Below are 12087 nucleotides of genomic sequence, written 5' to 3'. Positions count from 1 at the left end.
CATGTGACAGAATACCCGCTAGATGAAATAGTTACAAGCAATATTAATGACACGATCTTCTACTTATTCAAGATAAAAAATCGTTACCTGCATAATTTAAGCAATCATAACCAACAACTCACGAAATTCGTGTAAATAAGATTTTCTTTTAGACATATGTTCTGGGGGCTTAACATCATCCCTCGACTCCTCCCAAGAAAGTCTACCGCACCCGAACAAAATATAACATTTGTAAAATATATTCCTTAACCACAGTCTGCCTCTGCCCCTTCCCGGAATGTTAAGTCCGCCTATCAGAAAGTTTCAATTACCCTCCTCTGTGAAAATGTCTGAAAGAAACACTGCTGTATATAAAAAACATGTACAGATGCCAATAACATGAGTATGGTTTGTATTTCGATGTATGAAGAGGTTTTGACATGTCTCTAAAAGCTCGAGTACAAGATGGGAATTTGTTTGCATAAAACCATCAACGTTTGGTGAATTTGAGTGGCATGATGGAGTGGTTGAGTAATAGAGATTTCGTGCTGAATGCAAGCTTAAGCGTTTTTAAGTCAATTTTAAAAGCATACGCGTTTTAACATTACATAAAGAATGATGTGCAGACTTATGTGTGAGTTTGGGTGTGTGAGGATGTGTGGAGCTACGATCTGTTTGTAGTGGAGGGGGTGGGGTGGAGGGGTGCTTGTGTGTTTTGGTAGGTTAATGCAGACGGAAATTATTGTATTGCACTTTTATTTTTCAGGTTTAAAAAATGTAACTTTCCTCTGTTACTTCAGCTCTAACTTGCTATACGTCGTAATTAGCTGGTTGTCTAGTTAGCTGTTTTAATTTCTTCACGTGTCATATTCACAGGAATATACTACAAATACACATAAATTGTTGTGTAGTTTAGCGCAAGTCATAACAGTAACATAAGTACACACCAAAGCAACTAACATTTAAAGGATTTATATTTTCAGTTTGAGCACGAAAATTACTTTTTATAAAATGTTAGTGTGTAGGTTTTACTACTTAATTAATAAATAGAATAAAGTTTTAAACTTACGAACAGAACCATCCTCCGTTCTTCTTCTCTTTTCGGAGTTAGACATCCGTCACACTATGTAATCAAATATAAACACATTTTAAAAATGTACTGCGAGAAAAAAAAACTAGACGAGCTCATACTAGTTCTTTTAAAATATCTACGAGGGTGATTCAGGCTATTTGTTTTTATAATTGTTTGATATAGAGGCGTGGCGATCTGTAAGGGGCACTGAAGACGAACTATCAATTTAGCGTCCACCTTATTTTATATATTACAATACAAACTATATCTAAATTTTTAAAAATGTGATCTATAATAATTTATTCGTATCGTACAATTGGGTAATTAAAGAATGTTGTGAGATAATATTAGCGACAACTATGGCTAGTTTACATTAGTCAGTTCGGCATTGGATCTTTAAGTATTTTGCTTGTAATCACTTTGTACTTTCTTAGAATAGGAAAATAATTTGTATTCCTCATTTAACCAGTATTAATAGCAGTTAACTATAAGTAACAGAGCTTTCAAGTGCGATAATCTTGCGGTAGCGTTGGCTTTATTGTTTGACCTACTTTAGACGACGTAAAGAAAAGGAGAATTGTAGCAGGCAGAAAACCTTTATAAATTCCTTACATTTAGATTTAGGTCAAACCTTAGTAGTAGTGTGGTACATAGGCCTGTAAATATTTTTACAATCACAAATAAGAAAATTAAAATCTACAACACGGATCTAAATCTAGCACTCCCTTTGAAATAGTTCCAAATCAGTTAATATTCCTACTGAGTATCTTGTCTAATGCATCTCGACGGCCATGCAACTATAACCTTATTTTTACATCTAAAATTTCAGCAGGCTTTACATGAGTGTTAGAATTTTATCTTAAGATTTAGTATTTAATAATTATTTGGTTAGTTAAGGTGAGTAAAATAAAATAAATGTAACTCTACCTTCTGTTTAAGGCCAAAACAAAAATAAATTACAACCCGGAAATAGGGCAATGTTGTTGCAGTAACGGGATTCTCCTATAATATTTGTCGAATCTATTTTTAGCTTGTAAGAATTTTTTGTATTACCTGTTACATTTGTTTTTTCTTATAGAAATTGTATAGCGTCTACCGATTCAAATGTAGTCAGTTAAAACTCATCAAATGTTCTTCAAAAAGGACCACTTTAACAATAAACTAATAATAATACTTTCTATAAATGTATTTTTTAAAATAACGGATAAAATTTATCTTTCGTCTTTTAAGCTGTTTTGCTATGTCCGATATACTTATATTATTACTTATATGGCTGATTTAACAATAATAGTTGTATGGTTTAGTTCACAATGTTTATCATGCGGACGATTCGAACCAACTCACTAAATTATATTGTAGTCAGTTACCCGCATACAATGATGGCGGTGATAGATAACATGGATTAGTGTTTACTAGTATAAGTGTTTACTAGTGTTTAGTGTTTACTAAGTTACTTTTCCACATGTTCACATATACAAAACAAACAGGTTATATTTCTAAAACACACACAGTAGTTTCAAGAAACGCAGTTCTATCGTTTGCATTTCTTTATAAAACAGTTTAGTATTGAAACAATAAAACAGTATACACTGATAAACACAAGTATCTGCTCATAGTACACTATTGGTTAACTTATTGTATACATGATATATTTGTCAACCAAGAAAGAAGCATACAGGACACATTTTTAAATACAAAGTATTAGAAAACAAGTAAAAAGCCATAGGAAACTATTTATTTGACAAAAGTACAACAAAATATAGCTGTCTAGTTTATTTTTATTGTTAGCATACACCTGAACTATAAAAACAAATAATTTAATCAATAAATGAAAAGCTCATTCAGTTCTAAGTTAAAGTACAATTTTAAATACATCGTCAACATTAAATACGATCGGTATTACAACCTTTATCGAGATAGTTAAAAAATAAAATCACCGTCAAATACATTATGCAATAAATTTGGATAAAATATTTTAGTATGAAATATACTCTTATACATTTTAAATTCGTCAAATTACTATCAGTTTTTTTAAGAAAAAATAGCTATTTTAATAATTAACATTCGATTACAACCTAGAATCATCTACTTAATTGAAGTTATAGCTATTTAAAAAACCCACACATAATTAAATTATGATTATTCAATCAAATAAATAACACAAAAATGTTGAAAACTGAATGTGGTTTATTAGTGACAGGGGTGTTTTAACTTTTTATTGATCAGTTTAAAATTTTTAATTCATATAATTATTTTGTCGAAAATGGTATGCATTTATAAAAAGAAACCTTGAAGGAATAATATAGTGAGATAAGAAAAAAAAATATGATTAAAGGAACACGCTTGCAGTTTTAATAACCGCTGATGCATGTGTTAAGATAAAATAATTAGTTAAGATATTGTATTAATTGTATTTCGTTAATTAGCGAATGTTTTGTTTCGATCGGATATAAACAATATATGGGGTAGATGAAGTAGCTTTCACCGAACTCAGCATACAAAGAGGTAGTATGACCAGCATAATGGCTATACTTTCCCCAACACTAGTCAGTTACCCGTCAAAATTTGATTGACTCAAAGTCGCGCTGGGAACCTAAGCCCGAGATCCGCATTAGAGAATTTTGAAGGTATTTTTTCTATACTATACGCTCGGTTTTTTTTAATTTTTGAAATAGTTATTTATTCTAAGCTTTAAAATAGATAATTTTCTTAAAGTAAAAAAAAAAAAATTAAAATTAAATCCATAAAGAATCACGTTTAAAATAACAACAGATTAACCTTTTAAAATAAAATCATTGTACACATTCAGGTTTAACTACTATCAAAACCTTTAAAAAAAATGTCCATATTCAAGCGTTATTCGTTTTTTCACTTCATCCTTGTTCATGAACTCTGTAGAAAAAAAAAAGGCATTTGTACCTACAACAGTTAGTCAGATTGTATATGTTATAAAGGACATTAAGTTTTTGAAGATACGTTGTCAAGCTGCACGGCGTTTGTAATGCTAGAAAAAGCCATGACTTATTATTAATTTTTAGTAATTGTAAAACAAAATTAATACTGTAATAAAATTATGTTTTAAATACATTTAGTTTGTTAAGGGGTTGTTGTTTTGGACATTTTATTTTAATCGTACAGTAATAATTATTTTTTTAATTTATTCCCAATATTAAGTCTTGCTTTGTTTAGTTTATGCTCTAATGAAATCAGTAAAAAAAAACATATTACTTAATGTATGGAGAACTCTGATAATAAAGAGTTCTGATCCCGGGCACATAAAGCTCCAAGTTTTTAGAAGAGAATAGTCATTAATCGAACAAAAACTTCAAACAACTTTTATTGTAACTAATTCAGTAGTCAAAGCAGAATGATATCGGCGACAACAAGCCATAAGGCGCTTAACGTGTTGACACAGTCACATGATACTTGAATTTAAGCCCCCCCCCTATCTCCCCCACAGTTTTACTATTAATATCGAATAAGAATATTTGAAAAATGAAACAAAACACATGCATTTTATTTCCATTTTTAATTGAAATAAATCAAGAACAAACAAAAATTATACACTAAAACCAAATACGTTTTGTGTACAGACTTGATTGCAGTATCCGCTAAGTTCAGCCTGGAACTATTTGTTCATGTTTGCACACTTGGCGCATGCGTAGTTGTAACCCTTGTGTTGACAGCATGGAGGTTTGTCTAACGTGATGGTCACCGAGTCCTGCAGCTTGACCTCGTTATTTGAGACATGGCCTGTGGTTTTTATAGTGTAGCTAAACCCGACGTTCTGTCCGTGAGAGATTGTTTTACTTTAAACATTACTTATGATACAAAATTAAATCATCAAGCTGTAGTGGCGAGTTACTTAAATTTAAATCAAATAGATGAACATAAAATATAATTTGAATTGCAATTTACTCGTATGTACTATAAGTTTAGAGGTAAATTATGTGCTATTCTATGTTTAAATATAAAATAAAATAGAATAGTTTTTTCTTTGTGTGGTAACTTATCTAAAAATACACACATTGTGTGTGTGTTTTTTTTTTGGTTGGTTGGTGAACTGGTCTTGACTTTAAACTTTATTTTTATCTTAGTAGTTGTTAGAGGCAATTAATTTACAAAATCAGTTGCCGATTCATATACTAAATAAAAACCTTAATTGAGGCATAATACATGTTACTTGTGATGAATTGCTATCGTGTGAAGAATGTAACTATAGAAACTTTGAAATCAACTTACGTTTGAATGAGCCCCTGTTAACATTTTAATGTGGTCATCAGTCAATTGTATTGATCTGCAGAAAAGCAGCATAAGTTTTTAGCTTTATTTATCAGTATTGTAACAACTGTATTGCCTAACATTTTTCTATATATGAGTATAAAAATATTGTCTGTAAAATGTTTCTAGGACAGATCTAAATGTAAAGGGCTTCATCAAGAATTTTTTTAAAAATCTACTAACGTTTCAAGTTGTGCATACGCCGTACTACAACCTAAACAGCTAATAGAACAGCACAAAGAGACACTAAAGCTACATATGATAGAGTACGGCCGTGCTTAAGCCCTTCCAGTACGTTAGAGGCGTAGAATGTTTTTGTTGGCGGTGTCACTTTAGCTGGATTCTGAATCACAGAAATAAGAAAGAAAAAACGTCCTTTTTACATAAAAATAGTTTTTTGGTTAAAAAAAAAACAAGTAGCATCATGTGTTTTTTTGCCCGGAAGTAACAAAACGCATGTTTATTTGACATACATTTTAACTATATAAAAATGTGTTTAGAAATACAAAATTGCCATTTTTGTGTGTAAAAGATTCATATAAAATTAACTGAAATACAGTTTTAACACAATCAGGTTAAAATGTTTACCTTACGTTTCTTGCCCCTGCCATTCATATTTTTGTTTTCAGTTTGTGTCTCAGCATCGTTCTCATCCTGTTATGTAAATTTTTACATCATTTGCATTTGCATTAAGGTATTGGTATACGAATAGTAACGCTTTTTTTATTTTATTTTATATCTCTATATACATATAATGTATCTCTTTCATTTTTTAAATAAACAGGACTAAATTTTAAAATTTAAAAAAAAATCGTTATTTCGTAATTAAGATAATATTGCTGTTCAATGACTTTGATGAGCTATTTACAATGATTTTACGCATTGTATGTTTGAGAATCGAGAATCACAAATTACCTCAAAATCTATAACCTCCATAGTTTGTGTACACTTCTCATGCATTGATCTAGTACTGTCTGGTGAAGGGGAGCTAACAAAAAATTGTTCCTGAAAAAACAGTATTTTTCAGTTATCGTTATTTGATGAGTATAGTCAACATTATAGGCGAAACGTTACTGGTTTCGTAATACAATACTTATTAAATATAGCGTCTAGATGGGAGTTAAATAAAATAGTTATTTTAAACCAGAGGCGTAGCGAGGGGGGCGGGGGGCGGGGGGGGGACATATGTCCCCGGGAGCCGACCTTAGGGGGGGCGCCAAAGTGAAAGTTTGAGGAAGGATGCTAATCGAAAGTTTGAGGGGGGGGGGGGTGCAAATGAAAAGTTCGATGGGGGGTGCAAATCGAAAGTTTGTCCCCGGGCGCCTGGAAGGGTCACTACGCCTCTGTTTCAAACTAATTAAAAACAAGAATCCTAAAATGTATATCCTAAGCAAATATGAATAAAGCTACATGAAATTATATATAATTTAAAAAAAGAAAGTTTGAAACTGAACTAATTTACTATAATTATAAAATTTATTTTAAACCTGGAGAATTTCGTCCAATCTATATAGTTTTGGGACAGTAAATTCCAACCAACTTAATCTTAGATAAATACTTCTGGCAGTAAAGGGTCTAGTAGAAAACAATACTCAGGCTAGGACCCAAAATATTGAGTTATAAATGGTGTAAGGTAACCTAGGTTGAAGCTACTTACTGACATTATCATTAATATAGTTTGTCGATAAAATAAATTATATAACAAAAAGATGAAACATTGAAGTGCCGGCTTGCTTTTTGTGTTGGTGCTATTTAGGTACAAACGTAGATCACAGGATAGGCTGCTTTATATATGTCTACATTATCCAACAGATTATTACAAATGTCTACCCCAAAAATACGCTTCACATAACTAACAACTTCGCCTAAACACTGGTCTCAAGATAAGTGAATCGATTCTAACAGCAGTTAAAATTCATTTAAATTTTTCCAGAAATAAAAGAGCGCCTTTAAGATAAAAGTGCAATAGATGGGAATACGCTTGTGTTATTTTTGCTTGATCGTTTTTTTTCCTATATGTGTTATGTTATATCATCTTATAGTATTGGAAGGGATTCCCCCAACACAATTAAGTATTACGGGTCAACTTATAATGCGCAATATTGACCATTGACTCAGATTTCAGCCTGCTTTTTGAATTTGTATCGATAGCTTTTGTGCAACCAAGAACAAACTACAAGGCAACATTTATTTTGTTTTGGAGTTGTCTTTCCTAGCAGAGGCGTAGCGACCCTTCCCGGAGCCCGGGGACAAACTTTTTGATTTGCACCCCCCTCCCCCGCTCGAGATTTCCATTTGCACCCCCCCCCCCTCAAACTTTCCATTTGCACCCCCCTCGAGATTTCCATTTGCACCCCCCCCCTTGAGATTTCCATTTGCACCCCCCCCCCTCAAACTTTCGATTTTACACCCCCCTCAACCTTTCAATTTATTTTTCCAACCCATTTTGGCGCCCCATAAGGTCGGCGCCCGGGGACATATGTCCCCCCCGCGCCCCCCCCCCCTTCGCAACGCTACTGTTTCCTAGACAGGGGGTTCAAACTCGGGACTTTTCGGTAGAGCAACCAATTAGCTATAGAGACCCGACCACGCTAACGTTATAACAATTATGTCAAATATATCAAGATTACCTGTTGACTACCCAACCCTTTCAGGGCCAGGATCATCTTGTCGTGATGGTATGCACTACAATACAAAAGTATAGCCAAGCGTTAATCGTGATAATATTATTAATCTTTTATTTTTCTACATGTTTACATCACTAAAAGTACTGATAATTAACATGCCGACAAAAAAAATTTAAATCAGCTAAATTAATTTAGCATAACTAGAATTTAGATATGACATATGTAAGTCAGTAAAAAAAAGAACACACGTATAAAATTCAGTATAATGCACCAGACTGATTTGATGAATGCTACGAATATGAGTTACATTTACGTACACTTTATGTATATGTATGTAATTCTACACATATTATATACTTATAAATTACTTTGTTAAATTACAATTTATTTTAATTTTAAAAATTTATTTTAATAGATTTATACACCATCATATGTTCAATAAAATAATTAAAAGTAGAAATACATTTTGCAATTGCACTTGTAGTAGTTAGTATTTACATATCGTTGAAAGTAAATTTAAACACAAACATGTTGTTGACACAAAACGCTTTACATTACACATAGCATTTAAACTTAAAGCCTGTATATTGCATAGCTCAAAACCTCAAATGCGAATCTAAGACTCGAGTCTTGAGGAAGTTTATGATTCCACACATCCCTTATGTGTACCTGACTCACTTTATGAAAGTAAAATCAGAGGTGCATCAGAACTGCACATATTATTCATTTAGGCTTTATGTCGAAGTGACGTCAGCAGATGAACTCTACTTATTTTAGATAACAGATCTAAAGGTCAGTAAATATAACTTTTTACTAAGCTAGAAATCCATTTGAACGTGGTGTGTTTTCCACTACTGGTCAATGCTTGTTGAAGCAGCATTTTTTGTTTGTCTATTCCTTCCTCGGTGGTGTGTAAAACAAATACAATATTAACTGCATAAATAGGCTACAATAACTGATAAAGATATATGGGTTTAAAAACTTTGCAGCATCTTCTTCCATCAATAGATTTTTTCAGTTCAGCTATTTTTTTCGCACCATTCTCGATAGAAAAGGGAGATAATATTTTATGTTTCCATTTTTGTATGTAGTTTTAAAGCGGGCTTTAATTATTTTAAAGGCCGTTAATTGAAATCTCGAGTCTGTAAATGTATTTAAAAAGTTAAATACACAAACACTTTATTTTTCTTAAACACATCTTTCAAATATTTATCTGTAGACTTGCTAAGTTACATAGACTGATACAAAATATGTTACTAACTAATTTTATTTCTAACATTAAAATTTAAAAATTATTAAGCAAGGAGTTTTCTTGTGTGTTGCTTATTTTTATAAAGATGAATTAATTAAGCTACATTTCACAATACTTATATCAATTAAAAAGTTTAGTCTTACAAAGGTTCTTTAAAAAAGTTTTAAAGTTTTTTTGTCGGCATGTAGGGCCTACAATAAAGTTATCTAATGGAGAAAAGAAAACAAGATGTACCTGGTTTACTTACCTTTATGCAAATATGGTTTGATCCTAATACAAGACATTCAATGTAAAGAAATTAAAAAAAAAGTCATAACGGTTAATTGAGCGAAATGTGCGTTCGTTTCGAATTTTTTTCTCAATTTATGAAAAAGTTAACGGAAATATTTCATAGCTTGTGATCGACTTTCGTTAGAACCGTGATGTTTATGCTAAACATTTGTTAAAATAATATTTTTGGGGGTCTACGACAAATTCCCGAAAGACTTGCCCGAATGCCGTTTGCCCGAAGGCCGATTTCCCGAGTGGACTTTTGCCCGAATCGGGAAATTGGCCTTCGGGCAAACGGCATTCGGGCAATGTCTTTCGTGAAAACGTTCGGCTCCCCATTCTTGGGATAAGGTTAGGGTTGTTACAATTACTTACTTTGATCGGTTTCAACAATAGTTGAATGTGTTCTAATTACATATTACAATTTTTAGATATAGATTTTAATGTACACATATTACATCTTTATTGAAGTCAAAACTTAATGCTAGAAACGTCTATTATTATATGTGTGAGCGGTCCTTAGAGCCTCTGTAGTAAAAAAGTCATGCTGAGTAATTGTGTTAACCTTATATAAAGTAACTTTACAAACTTTCAGTAAGCCATATCTTTTTTATTATATGTTACCAGCTAGTGGCGTGTATTTATACACATGTTGTGTAAAACATTTAGCACACATGTGTAAAATCTACAGTATAAATGTGATGGAACATGTATAAAATGTGGGTCACAAAATACTGTGTAACATTCGGGCACAATTGTTGTATAACATCTGAGGCACAAATGTTGAGTATTATTGTGATTAAATACAACTTTACATCTGCATTCCTCACACTTTTGTATTGTCGTTTAGTTATAATTGATGTTTTACCTCGGGATTGTCAGGCCATTCTTTCTTGATATTTTCCACCAACGTTGTAAACGTCTCGTCAAACTTTGGGGGAACTAGAAACAAATTCCAGTAAAATATTTCTTAAGTAAAGTATTTTAACGTTCAGGTACACGCAACATAAATTGTATGTCTGTAAATAAAGTTACCCTTGCAGACTTAAATATCCATCGGTCAGGTGAAATACAGTTTATGTTTCATGACCACGACATAAGAAGGAATGGTATGGTTCGCACTTAGACAATGCGTCTTTACTTTAACAAAACACGAATAAGATACACATTACAGCTGGGTGGACTCACGAAAGTTCTAATAATTGAACCCGGATTTAAACTCGAGACTTTCGTGGTTAGCAATCTAGCACATTTACCACTTACATTTTGAAGACCTGGGCGGGACTGAGTTTGAGAGTAAAAATTTAGGCACAGGATGATAAATCTTTAAAAAACAAAATGAATGACATTCATATACAACTACTTAATCACAGATCAGACAAAAGGATGTACCAAAGCCAACGTGGTAAAACAGATATTTACTATATGCAAGTATAATTCTACTCAGACTAAAAACACATATTTACTATATGCAAGTACAATTGTACTCAGACTAAAAGTAGAACCAAACGTACGTGTAAAGTCGTAGTACATGTGAGCCCGCAGTAAAATCCCCAGCCAACCTCGGGGCTTTAGGTAACCTTCTTCAACCATCAGGAACTTGAGTGGAATCTGCTGGGTGTGGGCGTACTCGGCCTCTGGGAAAATACGGTCGTCATAATATTTCATGCAGTAATTAATTTTATTAGAAGATTGGTTTATTTCTTATTGTGAGCATATATTTTCACCAATTCAACTTCGATAGAAAATTTTATTTTTTAGATGTTTTTTAAATTTAAAAGCAAAGAAAATAATACTTTAAAAATCACAAGCACATTTCAAAAATAAAAAGAAACTAAATGTACAGATGGGGGTCCTACCCATCTGGCAGTTTCTACTTTGTAGATAATTTCTGGAGCAACAAACGAGAACAACAGCAGAGTTCTCTACCGCTACAGCCATGGCGTCAAGAGTTGAGTACCCTTGTTTTCTGATGTCTTTCTCATCTAGCCATGTCTTGATGCCATTATCATTGAGTTTCTTGTTCAACTGGATAAGTAGACGATATATATATATATATATATATATATATATATATATATATATATAATATATATATATATATATATATATATATATATATATATGTATATATATATAATATCAAATTGTCAAAATAAAAAATAAATAATACAATTGATGATCGAACATTTCGTTAAAAATTGTATAGTTATAATTAAATGTTAACAAATAGTATCATTTTTAAAAAAGTTTCCATTTAGTAAAGTTTAGTTTTACCTTCTTGGCGAAGTCAGCCTGAGCGTGACAGTAGCTGATCATCACGTGAACATTTTTACGTTGCTGTTTCTTCCGTCGGTCGGCTGAAATATTATACTGGTCAAATCACTATGATTAAATACGTAAAAGATAGCAAGTGTTGGTATGGCACTTGCAGTGTAATCTGGCTATATAAATGTTAGTCACTTTGTGACAAAACGTTTTCCGATTTTCGAGAAAACACACACAAGCGAAAGATACTTCAAGTTTGCTGCCCTACATAGAAAATCATCAAATCCTAATGATTTTTTTTTTAAATTGGAAACATAGAAAACTATTGCGTAAGTTTA

The 12087-nt window shown here is 32.2% G+C and overlaps 1 long non-coding RNA gene across 1 annotated transcript; it reads right to left on the bottom strand.

Moving 5' to 3' along the window:
* Positions 1-5605: 5605 nt before the first annotated feature.
* On the bottom strand, positions 5606-6340 carry LOC131926965 (uncharacterized). Its single transcript, XR_009383587.1, has 3 exons — positions 6248-6340; positions 5921-5986; positions 5606-5675 (listed from the first exon to the last, which is right to left on the bottom strand). It is a non-coding gene; the product is annotated as an uncharacterized LOC131926965 (long non-coding RNA).
* Between the last annotated feature and the right edge of the window lie 5747 nt (positions 6341-12087).

This window comes from Physella acuta, unplaced genomic scaffold, assembly GCF_028476545.2.
Source record: "Physella acuta isolate Inbredline_101_S28 unplaced genomic scaffold, ASM2847654v3 ptg000087l, whole genome shotgun sequence".
Taxonomy (NCBI): Eukaryota; Metazoa; Mollusca; class Gastropoda; family Physidae; genus Physella; species Physella acuta.
The sequence above is the reverse complement of the archived record's forward strand: the minus strand, read 5'-3'. Positions and strand labels throughout refer to the sequence as shown.